The following is a 22,241-nucleotide window of genomic DNA, read 5'->3' as shown; positions in this document are numbered from 1 at the left end:
AAAAGGAAGGGCAAGGAAGTGAAAAAGACAGAGAAGTGAAAAAGGAAGTCCAAAGAAACCAATGTGAGGAAGAGGATGATGAGTTATGTTGGTTGGCATGACATTGGCAAGAGCACGCGGAGGGGACAAAGGTTGAGGTTACTGCGGGGACATTGATTTGGATCAACCTACAGCTGTGTTATCTCAGTTGAACGTTTGGTTGAATGATGAAGGTCAAGGTGTGGAAGACCGAGGGTCCAATTACTAAGAGGAAGAAGATTATTCCTATGTGGAAGATGGTTGAAGCTAGTGAACTGCTCAAAAAATTTGCCAAAGACAACCCGACTTCGGACGTTGACCCAATGAAGGCGATTCCGCATGATGATATGGTGAAATTGTACTTGAAACTTTGTTCGAATGATTTATAACCCAAAGTAAGTCCTTTGTTTTTGAGATAGAAGGCATGAGTGTATATATTTTTTTAATTGTGTGTTCTAAAACTTTTATATTCATAGTTTGTCGATGCATTTGGCAACGTGGAAGCCGAGATTGAATTTTCGCTCGTCACAAAGTGATGGTTAATAAAGGAGATGTAAGTTTAATTGATTATGCATTTGTTTGAATGTGCATAGATTATGAGATTGACAAGGAAAACATGTGCAGCACATTGATTTGGGCTTGTATCTCATCCGGGCTTGACAACATTAGGAAGGTAGAATATATTCGACCGACAACGACCGATGTATTTTATGGTATGTGATGCAAGATGCATAGGACCTAAATTGTTTAGTTTCCTAATTGATTTGTTAGTTTCCTATATTCCTTAGTTTTCCAAATCCTAGTAGGATTTCTGTTAGTTTTCCAAATCGTATTAAGGATTTCTAAGTTTCTATTTTATTAGGAATAAGATTTCTTTACCGGGATTGTAATTTATTGTCTCTAGGTTTTAGTTGCCATAAATACCCCTATGTAGTTCTTTACAATTCAGATTTGAATATTGATTAAACATCCTTTAAATCTCTCCGCTGCACCCTTCTACCTTTTCTTCCCTTCACCTTTCTTATCTGTTCTCGCCTATTCCTCTAAGTGTTTAAACTAACACACCAGTACATGCTAGCATCAGTATGTCATAGGCCTTGACGGTGCAGCTGATTAATAATTACAAATTATCCATACTTGCTTTGTGGAGGTGTTTAACCATTGATTGTTTTCTATTTCACAGAATCACATCCATACTGCTTATTTGATAATAAAAGGAAAAAGAGCAAGTTGGGTGGAAAATTAGAACCAGTTTAGCTGAGTGTAAATGGCAAGGTTCCGCTGGAATGGATTGGCGATGACACGTATAAGGTGTATGTACTTTGTATGTTGCCAAAATATAAGCATTGGGTGGCTCTAGAGATTGATCTGATTCAGTGTGAAATCAAAGTCTACGATTCAATGGTTTCACTCATTCCAAATCGGAGCTTAAAGGAAGAACTCGGCCCTTGTCAATTACGATTCCAAATCTTTGCACACCCTCGACTTTTATGAAGAAGGTGTTTACGCGAACGAGTGCACCCGAGATTGGTGGTGTCCATGGCCAATACATCGTGTGGATGTTCCACAACAGGCTAATCAGCGAGCACAACTTTTTATTTAATTTTATTACTTTAATTTTTCAATTACGTTAGAATGTCATTAGTTGAATTGATCGAGTTCTTGTTTTGCTTCATAGGCGATTGTGGTATGTTCGTGTTGAAGTACATTGAGCCGCTGAGGCCGAGATTCCCTTAGCTACTTGCACCTCGCAGAATATGCCATTTTTTCGGTGCTGAAGTTGGCTGCAGAAATTGCACTGGGAGATACATGCCATGATATCGTTGAACTTGGTTTAGGCACATGATGATTATATAGGTTTTGGGAATGTCAATTTCAAAGTCATGTAAATACACAATAGAGACCCATGGGTCCTTTTCAATTCCACCTCTCGCTTCCCGAATTCTTCGCCCTTCAATCTTAGTGTATTTGTGTACAGTAAATTTATATTTAAGTTACTCGGACAACAATTAGAACCAAAATAGTGGCAAATATTATAAGCTGATGCATGCTTTCACTCATTAGTGTGATATTACGCTATGTTTATTCTCATATTGTAAAGTAAATGTATATGGAGTCAAGTTAGAGCATAGAAAATGAAGAATCTGAAATGGAGATGCTGAGGGTTGGTGAGGAGAAAAGTAAATGGATCTATAAATCTATTGCACGTGGGCAATCAAAATGGATAGGCAGATGCGTTATTGAAGTTAGACACATGCCATTCCTATACATAGAATGTGCATATGGAGTGTAAAGTTTTTTTTGATGTAATGAAACAAACATCGGTGTAATATTGGCCTAACTCCTTCACGACATTTACCTAACCTCAACCAAACATTGCAATTGGTGGGGATTTGAAAACTGCACATATGTGAATTGGGATTTGAAGAATGCATATTCACATACGGACTGATGGCTTTTTAAGTGTATTACATCATTGCAAAGTGATATGTCATCATTTATCCAAGCCACCATTCCAAATATCGATCCAATCTTTTAAGCGGCAATGCATACAAGCAATATACGTAATAGACATGAAATATACACGCAATAGACATGCAATATACATCAGTCCCCAATTACATCAACCCTAAGAAAGTCGTATTGAATAGGAAATTCTACTTATGTGAGTTCTTCCTAGTAAAACAAAAGAATAAGGACCGTTTCCGCTTCTTAAATCTAACTTGAGTCCTACTTTGCCCCAATAAACATGCAATATTGGAGCAATAACATGCAATATACATGCAGTTAATAAACCTTCAATAAACATTCAATATCATGCGATTTACATGCAGTAATCAATCAATAAACAATCTATATACACCGAATAATTATGCAATCTTCAAAAAAGGGTATTGTCTTACTATTGCATTGTATTGGCCCTGTATTGTCATCTTATCGTCTTCGTATGACTTTATTTTTGTAAAGTAAGTCTAGGAAAGTTTTTACTGGGTTTCTGACAAATACATGCTTTTGTTTCAAACAATAATTTAAACTAAATGCCAATCCACCTATTTGAAGAACAAAAATTACAAATTGGGTATGAAAAGTCATTGGTGGTGCAACATGTGTTTTTGGGAAGAACTTTACAATTTTGAAACTGCGTACTTAATTGGTCATTAAAAGAACAAATAATATGAAAATTGATACAACTAATAAAACTAATACCAAGTCCTAATGGACTTCTAGACGTATTATAGCATAACCTAGCATCATACGCGGTCACCTTGTTGATCCGCCTGTGAAGTGAGTCACATCAACCCATTCGAATCCATTGCAATCCGTGGCTTCTAATTGCGGTGCATCATATATGCAAAATAATTCCTGGCAGGAGTTAGACCTAGGATATTTTTTTCACCCACATACATATTAAATGAGAACTTACATAGGAGGTTAGACACTCCAAAATGGCTTCCCGATTTTTATCTCGATTTTGAAACCTAAAGCACCATTGCAGCTCCACAAACACCTCTTTGTTTGAGCGAGATGAAAACGACTTACACATGTTGAATCTTATCACTTGTACCCTTTCTCGACTGATCTTCCTCACTACTCTTCTGACTCATACCTTCTCACTGCACTCTTCACTCATAAGTCATAACCCTAAACTTCTCACTCAGCTCTCTCTCATCTCTGCCCAAATCGAATTATATCCTTCTTTTCTGTGTGTGGGTGGGTGGTTGGTCACGATCCGACACTGCATCACGAATTCAGAGTGTGACACCTTTTACTCCGAAAAGCGATATACTATTTCACTACCAAATATTAATCTTACAATTGAGGGGACACTGCTTTAAATATATTATTTTTATATTTCATTAAGGCAACTAGTTGATAAGAATCGCCATTTACTAGGGGTAGTGTGGGAAAATGAAAAAGTATCTCGATGGGACCTTACTGTCACTAGTCAGTAATCCATCACATTTGTATCAATGAATTTAATGGCGGGAAAAGCCTAACAATGGCTGGAAATAGGTTATTAATTGACTTTTGACGGCGTTCCGTTGACTTTGCATTTCGATAGACGCTTCCTTCGCTTGTCTTATGTTTTGTGTTGGGTTGAGGTTTTTCAAAAGGGTCAGCTTGGAAAAACCCCGAAAAACACCTTTTCAAAACAATGCAAACAGAGGCTAAAACAACAAACCTAAAACTCAGATATTCTCATTTCTCCTCTTGCAGCCCTCCAATCGCCCATTCCAAAAATATTTCAATGAATTCAAACATTACACTACGGTCGGAGGAAAGAGAAGAAGTATTCCATCTGATGCCTCAAGCCTTCATCCCGAATTAGCTTGGTTTAAAGTGATGTTATGCGTGGCAACCCAATCATCGGAAGATCTCTTTCGTATGGCATCTGTGTGCCCATTGTTCAATAGGTTTGCAAACACTCCACAAGTGTGGAACACAATTTCAATGGAAAAGTACCAAGACAATCCTAACTGGTACTATGCCTCAACGCAGTCCATATTCGTGGGAACAATGCGAGCTTGCGAACCCCGAGGCGATATTTAGAGAAGCGTTCGACGCGTTTTTTAGCGCGGGTAATGTGGAAGCATTGTCTGGGATGCACGTTGCAGCCACGGCAGGCCATATGGAAGCGGCATATCTAGTTGGACTACTTGGCATGTCCGGAATGGTCGTCAAAAGAGGATGCATTACAATTCTTGTGTTCTTTGAATCAACGTAACAACATTGATATAAAGGAACTAGGGATGCTTTGAGGACGATTAAGCGGACTTTTCTCTGTTGGAAGACATATCGTAGATATGTTTCACTATGGGAAGATTAAGTTCAATCGTGCGCGCTTGTAACAACAACGATCGGTGTTTTGTTATTCGTCGCCTAGTGAAGAAAAGATCAATCTCGCTTCATTCGACTTGTTGCAATCAATGCAAATGGCACCGTGAGAGTGTTTTTTGGTTCAAGGTGATGATGGTCTATGTTGTGCCGGAATCCATACCCTTATAATTAGTTGTAGTATGTTTCTACGGTTTTATATGTGTCTATGTTCTACAAATGTTGTTTTCATTTCATGTTTTAATCTATTTTGTCCGGTGTTTGCTTGTTCCTAAACCGCTTTATATATAAATATATAATATTTGTTATATAGTGGAATTAATGCGCAATTGTGGCTACGTAATGACATTTTTACTCGATACATGTATATTTTGCACAACACAATCTTAATATTTAGGTAAACGCAAAACGCATGCATGAAGTGAGTATGTGTCGTTCAACGGTTCTTGGGAATGACATTTTCCCACTTAGCATATCCCAAATGATTGAGGTTACACGTTTCTTAAGCAAAACTTGAACAGTGGACTTTGAATAATTATTTCCTGATGTTGTAGAATGGATGGCTTGTATATTTCCATTTTTTGTTTGAAAACATCCCTTCAACCTAAAAAAGAAAAAACATTAACAAATTGAAGAAGAGAGAAACTGATTAGCACCAGAAATGGTCTATTCACGGAAAATAAAAATAAAAATAAAATTTTTGAGTAAATATAATTAACAAATGTACAAGCTTAAAAAGTAATATAACAATAATAATAAAATAATTTTGGATAAATAATAATAAAATACTAATGTAGCGTGAACCATGAAACTTGGAATTGGGGAGGAAGATGAAGTCTCAATGAGCCTGAGCAATTTGAACATTATTGTGAATTTTGTGTATTTAGTTATGAATTTTCTAAGAAAAATCATAAAATAATAATTTAGGAGGTGGAAGGATGCGTACTGATCGACGCACGCATCGAGAGTGGCAGCAGAGGCCAGATTGAGCCATGTGTCCATTTGGCAATTATTTTGGCTTTTAGTGCAAAATCTTTGAAAAAATGCAATAAATAGTAGAAAATTCCAAAATGCCCTAAAAATACTTGCCTCCAGACGTTATAAAACGAGGGAACCTATAAATCATTCATTTCGCAATTACAAATTCAAAATGATTTACATAACTCACTTCTAACCCTAAGTATATATGTTTGTTAACTTTAACTTCAATAACCTACTTCAACAAGCATGTCCCGCTAATGTTCTAATTGTTTTAAAGCTATAACCACTAATCGGGAATTAGAGGGAGATGGAGTCTCAATGAGTTCGCACTCACTCGAACATTATTGTGAATTTTGTGTATTTAGTTATGAATTTTCTAAGAAAAAGTCATAAAATAATAATTTATGGTAAAAGGTAAGGATGTGGCCATGTTGGTGTACTGACGACTTGCTAGGGGGGTGAAAGGTGAGAAGGCCGAGATCGCGCATGTGTCCATTTGGCAATTATTTTGGCTTTCTTTAGTGCAAAAATCTTTAAAAATGTATAAATAGTAGAAAATCATAAAATACCCAAAAATACCCGCCTCCTTGTGACGTTATAAAAGCGAGGGGAACCTATAAATAATCCATTTCGCAATTAAAAATTCAAAAATGATTTACATAACTCACTTTCCTCTTAACCCTAAGTATATATGTTTGTTAACTTTAACTTCAATAACCTACTTCAACAAGCATGTCCCGTTAATGTTCGGAATTGTTTTTTAAACATGAACTAATCACTAATCGGGGAATTGGCTAGCAGGGAGATGGAGTCTCAATGAGTTCGTACCAATTTTGGATCATTTTTCTGATTTTTGTGTATTTAGTTATGAATTTTCTAAGAAAAAGTCATAAAATAATAATTTATGTAGTGCCGTGGATGTGGCATGTTGTTGGACACTTGCAAGGTGTGAAATGAGAAATGAGATGCGCCTATGTGTCCATTTGGCAATTATTTTGGCTTTTTAGTGCAAAAATATTTGGAAAATGCAATAAATAGTAGAAAAATCCTAAAATGCCTCAAAATACTCCGCCTCCTTGTGACGTTATAAAACGAGAACCCTATAAATCATCCATTTCGCAATTAAAAATTCAAAAATGATTTACATAACTCACTTTTCTTAACCCTAAGTATATATGTTTGTCACTTTAACAAGTATATTTCTTGATATTCGTTATATAATTTGTACTAATACAAGAATTAGTTTTTCGATATAAGTGATGTAAAATTATATGTTTTGTTATAATAATGTACATATATAATAAATGCACCACTACTCAAGCCATCATTGGAATCTGCATGCTTAGAGCTTTGAAGGCGCTGATATAGTCAATAAGTTGTCCATATGCACTTGCACCTAGAGTTTTCAACACGTCCGGCGGTATTCAATAAGTTGTCCTTATGACGCCGCATTGGGAATCGATGATATATTTTCTATCATGTCCAATTGCATAAACAATAATATAAAGAAATAAAGCAATAGTAGGAGATGAACCAGTACAAAAAACAATATATAACTGTACAAAATAATGCCATAACCTTGTCACAAAACCACTCACACATGCTTTTCCATAAACCTTACCTAACATAATACATAAAGTTGTAACATGAGATATGATGCAACCATGTCCAAACTGATACGTGATCACAAAAAAATGGACATGGTAGCAACATATGACTGAAGTGAATGGGCACTTTGCATCATGTTATCGTAATTAAAGACATCAAAATATTAAGGTTGAAATCTTCTATAGTAGTAAGCATCAAAATAGGTTTGAAGCAGAGTTATAACGAATTCCAGCCTACGATTTGCCTCTACTCAAACACGATAACCAAAATGGTTATTTCCCTTCTTTGCCGAGTATATTTGTTAACGTCTGAAACGGTAATAGATCACCAATCAAACCAGTCACGTAATGACGAGTTTTGCATATGACCGAAAGTAGTCGAATCCGACTTGCTTGCATCACACGCTTCTTTGACTCCATTGCATTAGATGAGTTCTTGTATTTTTGAACACTACTAAGTCTTGTGCTACACGCTCATGCGCCGCTGCAACCGCTTCCTCTATCCAGATTAGGCCGCCTTTTGTCATCTTCAATTTGGCCTTCAACAAATTCCAAACGTGCGCTTGCCCTTTGGATTTCATCACCAAGTTGAAGATGCCTCTCCATCCAGAAAGCAATAACTCTTTCAGACTCAAAACTTCCAACAAAATGGTCATTACTGTCTACGAAAGTGACCTTGCTTGTCTAGGTGACTCACTTGCGTTTCGAAGGCGGTCTTTGTTTGGAGGGGTGTTTATTATGCTCACATCAGACTTGGTTAGTAAATCCATTCAATGGGGGGAGAGAGTTTCTGTGGAGGAGAGAGTTTCAGTAGATGGAGACAGATTCGGTGGAGGAGTGAGTTTTTTGTGGAGGGAGAATTTTTATGAAGGGGGTGATAGTAATACCAATAAAAAAGGGTTCCAGCAAAAAAAAACATTTGGTTGACAATGTATAAATGAACAAAGGTCTCATACAATCTAAGTTTAATCCTAACTAGTTTGTTTAGTTTGGTTGGGTTCACTAACTAGATGTCACTTCCATTGAGTTTCTTTCAACCACTAACAGTGGTGTAAGGAGAGTGTGAGGTTGACATGCTTGAAAAGCAAAACCTGACACCTCTTTTTTTAAAATTGAAATAAAGTAGATATGTTGACTACACATAAGCTTTGGTATGTTGGTCTATAAAGCTATGTTCCATTTCTCAAACGAAATTGCATCTGCAATCCTCATCCTCTAAAACAAATAGGATTATTCAAGCATGTCAACCTCTTCAAGCGCCAACAACACAATCGAAGATGAAAATTGAGTCGTGTTCCGTTTTCACGCTTGTAATCGGCCACCCCTTCCATTTTCAACATCATTTGGGAGTGAGGGGACTTGATGATCCATTAGAGGCAATAGATGCAGCCGCATCAGCTAGATTATAATTCGACTCGACAACATGGCACGAAAATGTGTTGAAGACTAGGCCATTTTGGCCGATCTAACATTAGAGTGAACAAAGCGTTTCTCCCAAAAGAACAAGTACTTGAAGCTGGTCATAAAAGGAAGTAAAGGAGGAGTTGGATGCAGTAATGAATGATGAAATTAAAGGTTATTTGATGAACCATACGCATCAAGAGCACCACAGTGAACTGGAGTTGGCATTCAACGGCGATCAAAAAATTCGGCATTTGCGGCGAACTACTCATACAAGTTATAATTGGGACTATGTGTCCCGATGCTTCGTGAGAGAGATACATTAGACGATGGTGGTGACATGAATGAGCATAAGCACCGTCCAAAGCCTCAAGAAGCCGACCGATACGACTAAGGATTGCGGCACACCGCTGTTCTATTGGTTGGGGATGATCGTGGTATTGCACAAATTAGAACTATATTCCCTTAATGTCATTATCTAATATAAAATAATACAAATATCAGCTCATTTGCTTCATATATAATTATTGGGACTATGTCTTGCAAGTCATCATGTGTTCCTTCTGTCTAACATTATATTTTGCAAATATGGAAATATTATTCAATAAGCAGTAATATCACAAAGCACGCTGGGAATCAAGGTAAAGCCCCATTATCATGACACGTGAGTCATAAGTAAAATACCATGTGCTATACATTGTGTAGTGAATGGTTTATCGTTATGTATATATAATAAAATTCCAAATATTGCTAAATATTTATTTTGTCTATATCACTCCCCGGGGACATGAGTGACCATAAGCACGTGAGACCTGCTAAGAAGAAGTCGACCATACGACCTAGTGATTGTGGCTACCGCTGTTCAGTTTGATTGAGATCGTGGTATTGCTAAGAGGAGCACATAATGCTTTGCAATCAAATTTTCTTTGTGTGTGGAATTATGAGTAGTTCAAATGTTAGTGTACCTTTAATATTACCTCAACCATTCGAAATGTGATTATTGTACTTTTTACACGCTTTAATCTTTCTGCTCCAACAAAGTGCTTCAAGTATCTTCAGCCATTTAATGTTTGCAAAATCGCACCCAATAAATCAAATTCAAATTGATCTTAATCACCAAGAAAACACTAGAACATAACATCTTAAAAAGTGGTGCTACAAATGATATGCGGTTGGAAATCATTACGTAATGGAAACAATGTACCGCCTCTGGAAATGCTGCATTAGCTGTCATTATATAATCAATGAATCATAAAAAACATAATTCACCATAAACTACCCATTTTACAAGGTAAAAGTCATTGCTTCTTCACATAAACCAAAATTTGATGCTTTATCTAATGTCTATGAAAATTTCTAAATAGGGAGAAGACGTAAAATTAACATGTGTCCAAATTTCATGCAAGAATGAAACCAAGCAAATTTTCATTTCAATTATCAATGGACATAGTAAGAGCTCATCGGTGGACATGAACAAATAATATAATAATAATACTTGCATCTAGAAAGCTTCACCTGATCATTAGTCTTCATAATAACCGGGCTTCGTATAATACAAACCTAAATCATTGAGTTGGTCCGCACCTTGTAAAATTCGCTTAATAATGGGTCACTAAGATCTATTGAGTTGATCTCTATTGTTCGACGGTGATGTCCTACATAAACATCAAATGTAGCACATAAGAACTTTACCTATTCAAATTTTAGGTCTTATTATAAATAGTGTTAACATCTTACGTGTATTCAAATTTCTTGGGCATTGTCTTCTATCATGACCAATGTCCACACTCCCGATGTTGTCTAACCTCGCTTCATTGCCTTTCCTTTGCTCACACTGCTTCACCTCCATTGCACCTTACTCTTAGGGTCTTTCATATATTGTGTTTGAGAGCTGGACCCTCCAACTTCGTTATTACTTGGTCCATCCTTCAACAACTTCAACTTCACCCGCAAACTTTTTAGAGTCTCTGACAGTAGCTCACATCCTTCTTCACACATTAATGCATCCTCAACCACATCTGAAGCAAGTCGGGACATTGTACTCCGCTTTATTAAAAGACCAGGATCTGCAGAGTCTTTAATTCGTTGCTACATTTGCATCCGACACCAATCCAAATTTCGCAGCTTTCTTCCACCTTCAAAATGTATTTATCTGCATATATTCAATGGTCCCTTCTCAACAATGCTAGGATGTGCTTGCAAATAATTCCAACAAATTCAAATCTTTAGCTACGATGCATGGTCAGAATCTTTGACATATACGACTTCCTCGCCACTCTTGTTTCTCAATTTTTCCTTTCGCTCACATTAAACACAACTTTAGTAGCATCCTCTGTTTTCAGCTCTAGGAAACATGCTGTACTTTGTATTAGTTCTTGCTCAAACTTTTGAAACATTGTCCTTGTGTACAAGGTAGCCATTTGTTTGTTCATTGGCATCGGTAGAATACATTAAGCCACTTCAAATGCATCTACGTGATCAACAACTAACTCTTTTTGACGTTGATGAGAAAGTGCCCTCTCAAATCTTATTATGAAATCCATCAACGAATTTCTCCTTGATATGTATTGCTTGAAGAAACCATGAGAACATTCCGCTCTTTGGCTGCTTGACATTCCAAATAAAAGTGTCGTATGTGAGGTCGAACCCAAGATTCCTTAAATCAAACATTGAACTTAGCAAGTCAAACCAGCCTTTGTAACCACAATATTCCATTTTGCATCAAACTCATCCTTATTGTCGTATCCCATATGGCTGCAATTCACCCCGCACTCTTTGCAGGTAATGTGGTAACTTAACCAGACAACTTGATGTGATGTGCCATATGCAAAGTCGATGAAATGTAGTCGAAGGCTATTGAAATCGCTTCTCATGTCATCGATCTTGATCTGTGATGATCGCTTAGGTTCGCCAGCGGCATGGCTTTTTAACTTCAAACATCCAAATAAACGACTCCGTCGTTTATTTGGATGTTTGCGCATGCTAGGACAATTGTTTGACCATGGTTATTAACTCCCAACATTGGTGCAAATGTCAAGTCGTATCTATTCGTTGTTGAATGTGGTATCGAATACAACAACATCTCCATAAAACTCGTACGCTCGTCTAGAAGTTGCATCTGCCAAAAACATCGACTAAACTCATATACATCCCTCAATCTTGAAATAAAAAGCCTCATTTTTTCTGTTCACATAAAATACGGTCACTAGTTCAACATCGTGGTTCCTCGCCTTCCCATTCACACTACATTCAAGATTGTAGATATCCTTTTGATAAAACCGATTTTATCCATTCCTCCGGATTGCACTCAAAATACTTACTCTTCCGATTAATGGGAATATTAACCAACCCAACTTTTTGTGAGTACTTTGTAGAATCTCGAATCGACGGCAGTGATCTCAAGAAATGCATTCTTCCTGAGGGTGTCATCTTATGATTGTGTCCCTCTGCTCGCAAAGAAGATGGTATACTTCTTGCTCCCATGTGTCTTCACAACCAAATCTTAGCTTTGCAATTGCATCTACTTATTCCCTACTGTTTTTCTCCCGAAGTTTCATCCTTCCGGTATGCACCTGTTTGCAACATACAAATTCTTTCTCGAATCTCTTTTTTATTTTTCCCAAAGCCGGAATGAAGTTTAATATCAAAGCCAGCCAGAATGCATATCTATTATAGAAAATATAAACGAGGTCAAGCGAAGTGAACTTCATCCCAATCACTGGTGCTTTCTCATTTCTTACTTCAGAATGTAAACCTCCCATTAGCTATTACAGAGAGTCATCACTGAGCCCTCGTATTTTATCCAATGATATTATTGATCTACTTATATTACTGCATAGCAAATGTTAATTCATTAATCAATCATTATCTGATCACAACTTATCAATGCATTCCACTTACACAAAACATTGCCCAAATTCACACAATACACGTGATAGCCTAGCTTGTTGGATTCTCGATTACAAAACACAAGCAAAATTTAATAATAGTTACATCATCTCTTGTGAAATAATCTGGAAAAAATAACATTAGAACCAACATGTTCAACTAAGAACTCAAATGTAATTCAAACTAGCAATTATGTATCTTCACCCAATATCCTCTCCAAATGCTTACTCCTAATGCCATTAAGCCTAAGTTTAGGATCTTTACCTACATTTCATAATTTTCCAACCCCCCTCCAAAAAAAAATAATCAACTAAGTATATTGAATATTCATAAGGAAATGACGCATTATTGATAACAGAGCAAATAGCGCATTATTGATGCCACAAATGACAAATTTCACCTCACAAACAAATCAAACCCAACAAAATCAATCCACAAGCAAGAGTGAACTTACCTTCCAAGTCAATCGAGCTCGAAGTCGAATCAAATTGAGAGAATATGGTGGACATTAGAGAGGATTCTTTCGTAGTGGAGACTCCATCTCTACCAATCGAACAACAACTGCGCAGCAGCACAAAAAAGAGATATGCTACTTTGCTTTCATCTGGAATCCCTTCTGCTAAACGAAAAAGAGAAGGGGTTTTCACTTGAATCATAGAATCAAAACAGGGCAATAGCTAGGTAAAAGCCATTAATCGTCATACCGAGGGATACCATAGATCGCAGACCTCCCAAGGAGCTGATGACAATGGAGCGATTATAGAGTTTGGGAGCTTTGGATCTTTCTAATTGTGGATTTGCATTACATTAAAAGAGGATAGTGTTCTTGAGTTTTTCACAGAGAGGGAAAAATCTTCAGCTGAAGTTGGGTTTCCAAGGGTCAGATTTCAACCCGGTTCTACATGCACCCTCTTTTAAAAACTCACCGTTGGATGAAATCCAACGGCTCTTACATACCCCTCAAAAAAACCCCTTATAACTTTCCACTCACTATAGAAGCACTCTGTATTTGGCCTCTTTTGTAACTTTATTTGGTAATGAATTATTCATTTCCTTCAACCCAAAAAAAAAAAAAAACAAAAACTACACCTTATCGAATAGGGTAAAAAACAATTGTGATCACTAGGTTCGGGTTTAGGGACAATTTTGGTCACTGTGATTTTACTTTTCTTAATTTCACCACAATCGAGTCCAATGTCTCAATCCCGCAATTTCACTAATTAAAAAGATTAATTATTAAAAAAATAATAAACTTAAATGCAAAATTTAATATTTAAAATGAACTTTTAAATGGGACTTCACAAGAATAAAAGAGGACCAATGAATCAAGAACAGCCACAATTTAAAAAAAAAAAACTTTCAAATTTCAACAAAACAAATAAAAAAAACCAACGCCAATAGAAGCTATCAAGTAATTAAAATGGTTCATATATTTCGATAATTGTTTCACTGAATTGCCGCATCAAGAAATTAAAGACCAACAGAAACATGCTTCTTCTACATCAGGTAAATTGCAATGGCTACAACCTTCCAACATACAGCTAAAACACCTTGCCTCCTGCTGCTGCACACACTGTCTTTTAAAGTTCAAAAGTGTTAGTATTTACCAAAGTCTGTTTTATGAAAAGATTACTCAAATGTAATGTTGAAAGTAAGAAGAACATATAGAAAATTGTACCATTAAATAAGCAACATTAACTACCATCTTGGCCTCGATCCGGTGCCCTTGGTTCCACTCATTCTGATAATAATAATTAATACGAAATAATTAGTACTTAAATTAAAGCAATCCATGAACACAAATTAGAGAAATGGTGATTTGAGCTACATATTTTGTGTTGTAGAAGAGAGGAAGTGAAAGCTGGATATCCCAACAGGCTTAAATGTTTTCGACCAAATGCATGCAACATACCTAAAAGATGAACTTGATGATGGCCTATCTCTCAGACTGAGTGAAGAAAATGGTTTTGAAAGGAACTCTGTTGGATCAGATTCGTCGCAGCTGCTCGAATCTGCTGGCCATCTATTTGGAACACCAGTGACCCTGATCACCAGTGAAGCAATAATGAGTTATTTAAGCTAAATCCACTGAAGTTAGATGTACTATGAAACTGAGTTTTTCGCCAACCTGTGAGGAATAAAAGGTGAAAAAAAGAATTTCCAAGGACAATTTACATACCCATCAAAACATCTGTGTTTGCAACGGTTCATCTTATCGACGGTGTAATTCCCAAAGACGATGTCAAGGCGCTCTGTAAGTTTAGGAATATCAGAAAGTGGGACAATGTCCCAAATCTTCATAACCTGGACAAAATCTGAGTTCTGCTTGTGAATTTCTACGCTCCAAATGAGATACAGCAGCTCATTGACTTCATACGTCTCTAGCAATTCAGCAGAAGTCCCACCATGGCCTATAATCACTTTATCATTCTGAGATTGGCGCCAACCATTAGACAAGCTTTTTTATTAAAGAAATTACGTCTTGTCGAATCTCGGTGTCTTTAATTTCTGCTATTGAATTCCTAAATTCGTTGGCAAACCAAACCTATATCGGAAAAAGACTGATTATTGCTAATGAACACATAAGCAAATACTTTGATGATTACAAAAAGGAAAACCAGAAGTAGCAGCATACCTTCCATTTTGCATTTTTGAACAGCATAGAATCAGCATCAAGCAGAGTATGTAGTTGGTTATGCTCTAGAAGGGCTGCTGCAATAGCCTGAGCTAAGTTATTGTCCTCATCAGCATTATAGAAACAATCGCGTTTTTGCATCAAGAATTAGATTCTTCCAAATTGAGTTACTGTTAGTCAATGTCGCTTCATTCCCCAATATCCAAAGGCAATACCTACATCAACACAACCACAAAAAATTAACTTCATCAAAACTACCAATGATTCACAAAACATCTAATCTACAACATTAGCAAGCTACGATGTAACATGCAGTAATACCTGGCACGAGTTAGAACCACATTTCTCGCTGACGATTGGAGAGGAAACCTACAGATCCATTCCCATTACATCTGACAGTGGAGATAATTATCACATCCTCTTCACCACCTTGGAATCCATCAACAGATCGCACACTTACAGAGAAATCTGTGCCAGAAACTTCACTGTAGTTTCTGACTCTCAATTGAATTGCATTAACTTGAGCCTTGTAAGGTGATATTACCCCAATACTAACCTTCTTCTTTGTTCGAGTAAATTCTGTGGCGAAGAAGGAAAAGTTAAGAAAACTACCGAGTAGTAGGTATCATGTACTAAGCTAAAACCTTCTCAAGCAGCATATTCTTAAAACAACTAAGAACACCAACTAGCTAAGGACAGTAATTACCTTTGTAAAGGCATGAAACTATCTCATATACAACAGCAACCTCAACCATGTTTTTCAGACTATGCCCGCGATCAAATTCTTCTTTTCCATTGGCTACATTTATAAAGGAGTATGGCCCGTACATTCTGCCCTCAATGAAGGACTTCTCATAGCTTACTTCACTGACATTTGGACCATCTAATATCTGATTGTTGTAGAATTCCTGTTTCGGAAACCTGCAGATCAATGGATGCATCCTATACTGGACATTAAGAAGGAGCCTCTCGTGGCCTAACAGTACAAGTCTTTCGAACAAACTTCTTCCAAATTCAGCATTCTCGGAGAGCTAACAAGTTCATTTGCTAAGATGTTAATATATTTATGAATGTGTGCGTGTGTATAAGCTTCTCATTATTTAAAAACCTAAAGAAAACTAAGGGTAAAAAGAAAACCTTGCTTTTAACCATAGCAGGGAGTTGCATCTCATCTCCTATGAGAATAGCATGGCGAAGACCAGGTAGTTGTAAGGGAATTGCTGATTCACATTCTTTCAGCTCAGCTGCTTCATCAATCACTAACATTTCCAGAGGTGCCATTCCTTCAGTGTGCAATTTTGCAGAGCTTGACGCAGTACAAAATATTAAACAAGCATTTGCCAAGCACAAATTTCTTATTGTTTGTCCTGTTGGAATCCCACATCGGTGGAGTGAAAGAAAACAAATGGGTTTAAATAGAATTACCACACTCTAACTAACAACAATTGCCTTAGATAAAAACCCTTTTTCACACCGACGGATTTAGGGCGGGTGGTTTTAGTGGACGAGTATTTGTTAGAGTGACAACAGCAGATCCAAATTTTCAACATGGTATCAGAGCTACCCGTGATAAGCCAACGCTTTCGATGCTTGTAACCAAAAAAAAACAAAACAAAAAAAAAAAAAGAAAAAAAGAAGAAAAGAAAAAGAGATCAAGTCGGACTCTGAAAACCAATGACAAGAGTCGACCTTCCGAGTTCCATTGAAAACAGGGCCCAATGAGAGCCGGACCTCCGAACAATTGCCGATGTATGGATCTTCACGTGAGATTACACGGAGGGAGTGTTGAATCCTACATCGGAGGAAAGAAAACAAATGGGTTTAAATAAAAACACTCTAACTAACTTAGGCTTGATAAACCTCACCACACGACGCATGGGTGGTTTTAGGTAGGGACAGTTAGATCATCGATATCGTGTTATTGAAATCAGGACTATGAACGGAGGGCGGAGATCCAAATTTTCAACATGTCCGTCATTTGAATTTGGAATAGAAAATTCACGAAGCTACTTAAGAATTTGTGCGCAATCTTTTTGAAGTGATTGCAACCTTTCATTAGCAACACCGGCCCGATGCAATATAGATTTAATCAACTTTAGCAAATCCGAAACTCTAATCATATCCTCACCACCTCAAGTGAAATGCAAGATGTTGGCAAGTGGGTGTACAAGTTTACCATACAAGTTTTCAGATACTCACTAAAGTAATCAAATTTTTCTTCACAAACTCCTCAAACGTCAAAAGATCACCTCATCATCACTTGTTGAGCTGCTATTATCAGTTTCTTCATCGTGCTCCTCATTCTTTTTGTGCTGTTCCCTCTTTTCCTTTAAATACAAGGAATAGAGTTGCTCTGGATCCTCCAGTAAACCTATCATGGATTCTAACCAATGTTTCCAACCAGACAAAGGGGCAAGACACTTAGACAGAATACTAATACGACTTTCAAGAAATACCTCAAAAAGGTCATTATAATTATCGATGTTCATCCGCTCCAGATTCCCAAATAGAATTATATCTCCTAGTCCATACTTTCCATATTCAGAGTCTGATTAACCAACCTCAAGAGTCGTGCCGTAACTTCTAACACGGCAGTATTGGTCGGCGCACATGTTAGTGTTCTGCACTTCAACCTAAAGAGGACAAAGAGTGTCGTACCGACTGTCTTGGTCTTTCCAGTTCCAGGAGGACCCCATATTAGTTTTACAGTATTATGGTGATGACACTTACTCAAACTGATACAGTTTAAAACTGCAGCCTTTTGGGAATCATTTAGATCAGAGCACATTATGGGCCATTTTGTAGAAAGGTCAGGGGAGCACATGTCTTCGGAAAAACAGATTGCGCAAGAATTCTCCCCTGTAAGAAACAAACATGAAATGGATTAGTGAGGGATAGACTATTTGCTTTGAGTTTAAGGATAAGAGTACAGAAAAATACATCTGATGAATTGGGTTGCACTTGCAGCACATTCTTAATGATTTGGTGTTTGTCCTTCTGAGTTCAACGCTTTCCATACACGAACATTTGTGGTCATGTTCATCAGATAGACAGCAAACAGTGTTTCTTTCCTGCTCTTTATTTGCTTGTATCCTTCCCCACTGATAGGCTTTGATGAGAGTATCTGGAGATTGTCTGAGCTTTCATCTTTTGATCCGAGAACATATGCAATAAGATAGAAATTTGTAGGCCTGTTCAAATCATCAATGCATTTTGGTATAATATTTGTCAAGGCAAAGATATCTCCAACCGCTGGCTCATATTTTCCTGCATTGCTTTCTGTCGCAATCATCTTCCTAACTGTAATTTCATAAAACAAGTCTTTGGGAGGCCTATGATGCTTAGAAGTTTCAACAGTCAGAATCTCACAAATAGGTGCCTGCGAAATTGCCGTAACGTTTGAGAGTAAATCAGCATGTGTTTCTTCAATAAGTGAAGGAATGAATGACTTCAAGTAACCCGCCACGGTCGAAAATGTCTCTGGAATTTTGGTCACCTGCAAGTGAATAATGTGAAATTTATATAACTAAAAGAATATATATATTTTAAAAATGAGCTGAAAGGATAGTTGACAACACTAGCTAGCTAGATATGCATAATGAGGAGATAAATAACTGGAAACAAAACCTGGTGTTTGTAAAGATCTCTGTCGAGAACATTCCTAAGAGACCAAGAGAAGACCAAGTCGATTAAGCTTCTACCTGCAATCTAAAAAGGCTTCTTCACCTCATTCTCCTCATCCATAATTAATACTTAACTGAAATCCCCAACTTCTGATATATATATATATATATATATATATATATATGCACAATGGCTTCTGTTTTATTCCACTTTGTTTAGCACTGACGCGAGAGTACAAAAAACAAGTTTACAATCAACAGTAAAAAGAAGTTGATATATAGGGTAAACTGAATAACACCCTCAACTATCATGACTGTAGAGTTTAACACCTGAGTTATTTTTTCGGACAATTTACCCCTTAGACTATTTCTAAAAGGTCAATTTAGCACATGCTGTCAAATTTTTACACTTACATCCAATTTTTTAGGGGTGGGCATGGGTTGGGTTCGGTCAGCTTTAGGCTTAACCCATAACTCAATCTGATATATATATATCAGTTTATAATTTCTTGAGCTCAAGACTCACTCATTATTAGGTTAACTCAACCTAACTCGAATTTTTTGTGATCGGATTGGGCGGTTCGATCATGTTAACTCAAAATTAAACTTACAGGTTTTTAGATTTAATGGTCCCTAAACTTTGACCTGGTGTTTGTAAAGATCTCTAAAGAGAACATTCCAAGAGACCAAGAGAAGACCAAGTTGATTAAGCTTCTACCTGCAATTTCAAAAGGCTTCTTCACCTTATTGTCCTCATGATCCATAATTATTACTACTTACTCAACTGCAAATTCCCCAACTTCCAATATATAAAAAGTGGGTAAACTATCAGCCCTGAACAATCACGCTTGTCAAAATCTCCACAATGAATTATTTTTTCAGCTAATTTAGCCCACAAACTATTTAAAATGGTCAATTTAGCACATGTCAGTCAAGTTTTTAGACTTCCATCCAATTTTCTGTTAATGATAAGGGTAATTTTGTCATTTTACAAGAACAATACCAAAAAATAATAAAGAAAATGAAAAATCATGATTTGTTCTTTCTTTCTCTTTCTTTGTTCTTTTTCCTTTTCCGTCTTCTTCCTCTCTCTCTCTTTTCTTCTTCCCTCCCCGTCTCTCTCTCTCTCTCTCTCTCTCTCATTTTTCCTTTTTTATTCTTTTCTCCCTCTCACTTTCTTTCCAGAATCTGATTCAAAGTAGGCATTATCTTCTTCCCCAGTGCACAACGCCTTCTATATACATTATATATTCTAATATCCTGGCGCACCCGCCCTAGATTCAACAACATCAGCAAGTTCAATTTGAAGAATTTCAGTTCCGAACCATTGTCCACTGTGATAATAACGTAATACCTTAATTCCCGCTTATTTTTCCTATTTAATTTAATTAAGGGAAAATATTTAATTATTCCTGGGTTAAGGGTGATTTTGGTCACTTTCTTATCCGGGAAGATTTGGGACCGTGTGGTGGTGTGTTGTATGGTGAGGTGGTATCCGAGATGAAACCGTGAAGACAAAGGCGGTGTAGGCCCAATCGGAGATTTAGGCTTGCGATCAAAACTTGTTCGTGGCAGTAACCGAATTATTTCAAGTAAGTTGGGGTAAAATCTGATTTTTCACATTTACCCTCACTTTCTCTTCCTCGCTGCCTCTTCTTTCTCTTGCGATTTTCCTCCCCGTCCGCTCACCGATCAGAACCACACACCGCCACTCAAGACCACCCCGTCTCGACGAGATCGGTCCGTTCAACCGCATGACCTTCCCTCTCTTCCCGTACATACACGAAACCCTGACTCACTGAAAATGAATCGTGGTCGAATTGACTGGAACTTCCAGCCGCTCGATTTCTCACCTCCAGCCACCATTTCGACCGGCAAGGTGAGGTTTCTTCTCTTTCTTACGTGTTCTAGCTGATTTTGGGTTAGGATTGGATCGAAATTGAAGTTTGGAACCGAATTGGGAACCTAGGTTTTGGCCGGATTTCAATTTGAAATTCCGGCCACTTGCCGTCCGAATTGGATGTTGCCGTAGTTGAAAAAGTTGCTCCACTCTTCGAGTAGTATCTAGGATTGGAAGGGTGAACGTTGGTTTGGAGATTTTCTCGGCCGAAATCTTACACACCAAGCGCCCGCGCGTGTGGCGGCGCGTGGCAAGGTGGGTGAAGTTGTTTTCGTCCGTTGAGATCCTTAGGCTGTCAAAAAGCGTAGGGATTCGCGGATCTCAATTTGGATATCGTTTGACTATCGAACGGATTTCGCATATTGTGCGTTATCCGGGTTCGATAAGTTCTGACCGTTGGATCGTTTCCAAATTGAAGTATGTTGATTTAGGTACTCTTAGAAACCTGTAGGAATTCGCGGATCGAATTGGAGCCTGATGTTCGATTCAAGAATGTGAGTTTAGGAAATCGCGATCACCGCGGATTGGGAAGCGAATTCCAATCATGTAGGACTAGGATGTTCCTTGGACGTGAGCGCACCGGGAACTTAGGGTTTAATTTTCCTTCGTGAATTTCCGCTTTGGAAGTACGTACGCACGTTTAAATCAAGGATTTGTATCTTGGAATAGGTACTTGATTGATCACTGTGAGAAAGGGGGACTCACTGGGGCCTGCAGCTTAGGATTACTTAGTGGACTTTTGTTTTAAGCATATGCATGGTTTTAATTATGAAAGTTTTGTGCATATACTTTAAATGATGGTGACTTTGATTTAATAAGTCTTTGGTTGATGATTTGAATATGTTTATATGTCTTGGCTATATATTTTGAGTATAGACATATATATTTGAGTATGATGATTATGTTGATATGGATTTTGGGATGGCTATCTATATTGTCTATGTATAGAGTATGAGAGGTTGTTGTGGTGAGATTGTGGAAAGATAGGAGTTTGATGGATGGTTGTGAGATATGAGCATGGTAGGTGAGTACCATTCCCTAGTTACTAGGCTTCCCACACACGTCCGCTGGCGCGGCGTGTGTGGGTGGGAAGGCCATGATCGTCTCACACATGGCGCTAAGGCAGATTTGAGACACTTTCCATACGGCTGCTGGGCGTTGGCAGTGCCGGCGCACGGAGGGAGAGTATGAGATTGCTTGAGTATCATCACACACGCTGCCGCTGGCAGCGCCGGGGGGTGATGATACCGCTCGCGCCGCCGTGAGGACTTGTTATGAGATTTGTGAGCTACACGGCGCTAAGGCGATGCTTAGCGTGAGCTTGCGGAGTTCCGCCCCCTGACTACTACTCA

At 37.7% G+C, this 22,241-nt stretch overlaps 1 protein-coding gene and 1 pseudogene across 1 annotated transcript in view; one reads left to right on the top strand and one right to left on the bottom strand.

The window, feature by feature from the left end:
- The window catches only part of LOC148918036 (uncharacterized), a 54,162-nt gene that overhangs the window by 10,127 nt on the left and 21,794 nt on the right, over positions 1 to 22,241 (top strand). The window lies entirely within an intron of this gene.
- Positions 14,288 to 19,753, bottom strand: LOC148918039 (putative ATP-dependent helicase C29A10.10c; annotated as a pseudogene).

This window comes from Prunus mume, linkage group LG4 (genome assembly GCF_029339155.1).
Source record: "Prunus mume cultivar Tortuosa linkage group LG4, ASM2933915v1, whole genome shotgun sequence".
NCBI classification, from domain to species: domain Eukaryota; kingdom Viridiplantae; phylum Streptophyta; class Magnoliopsida; order Rosales; family Rosaceae; genus Prunus; species Prunus mume.
The sequence above is the reverse complement of the archived record's forward strand: the minus strand, read 5'-3'. Positions and strand labels throughout refer to the sequence as shown.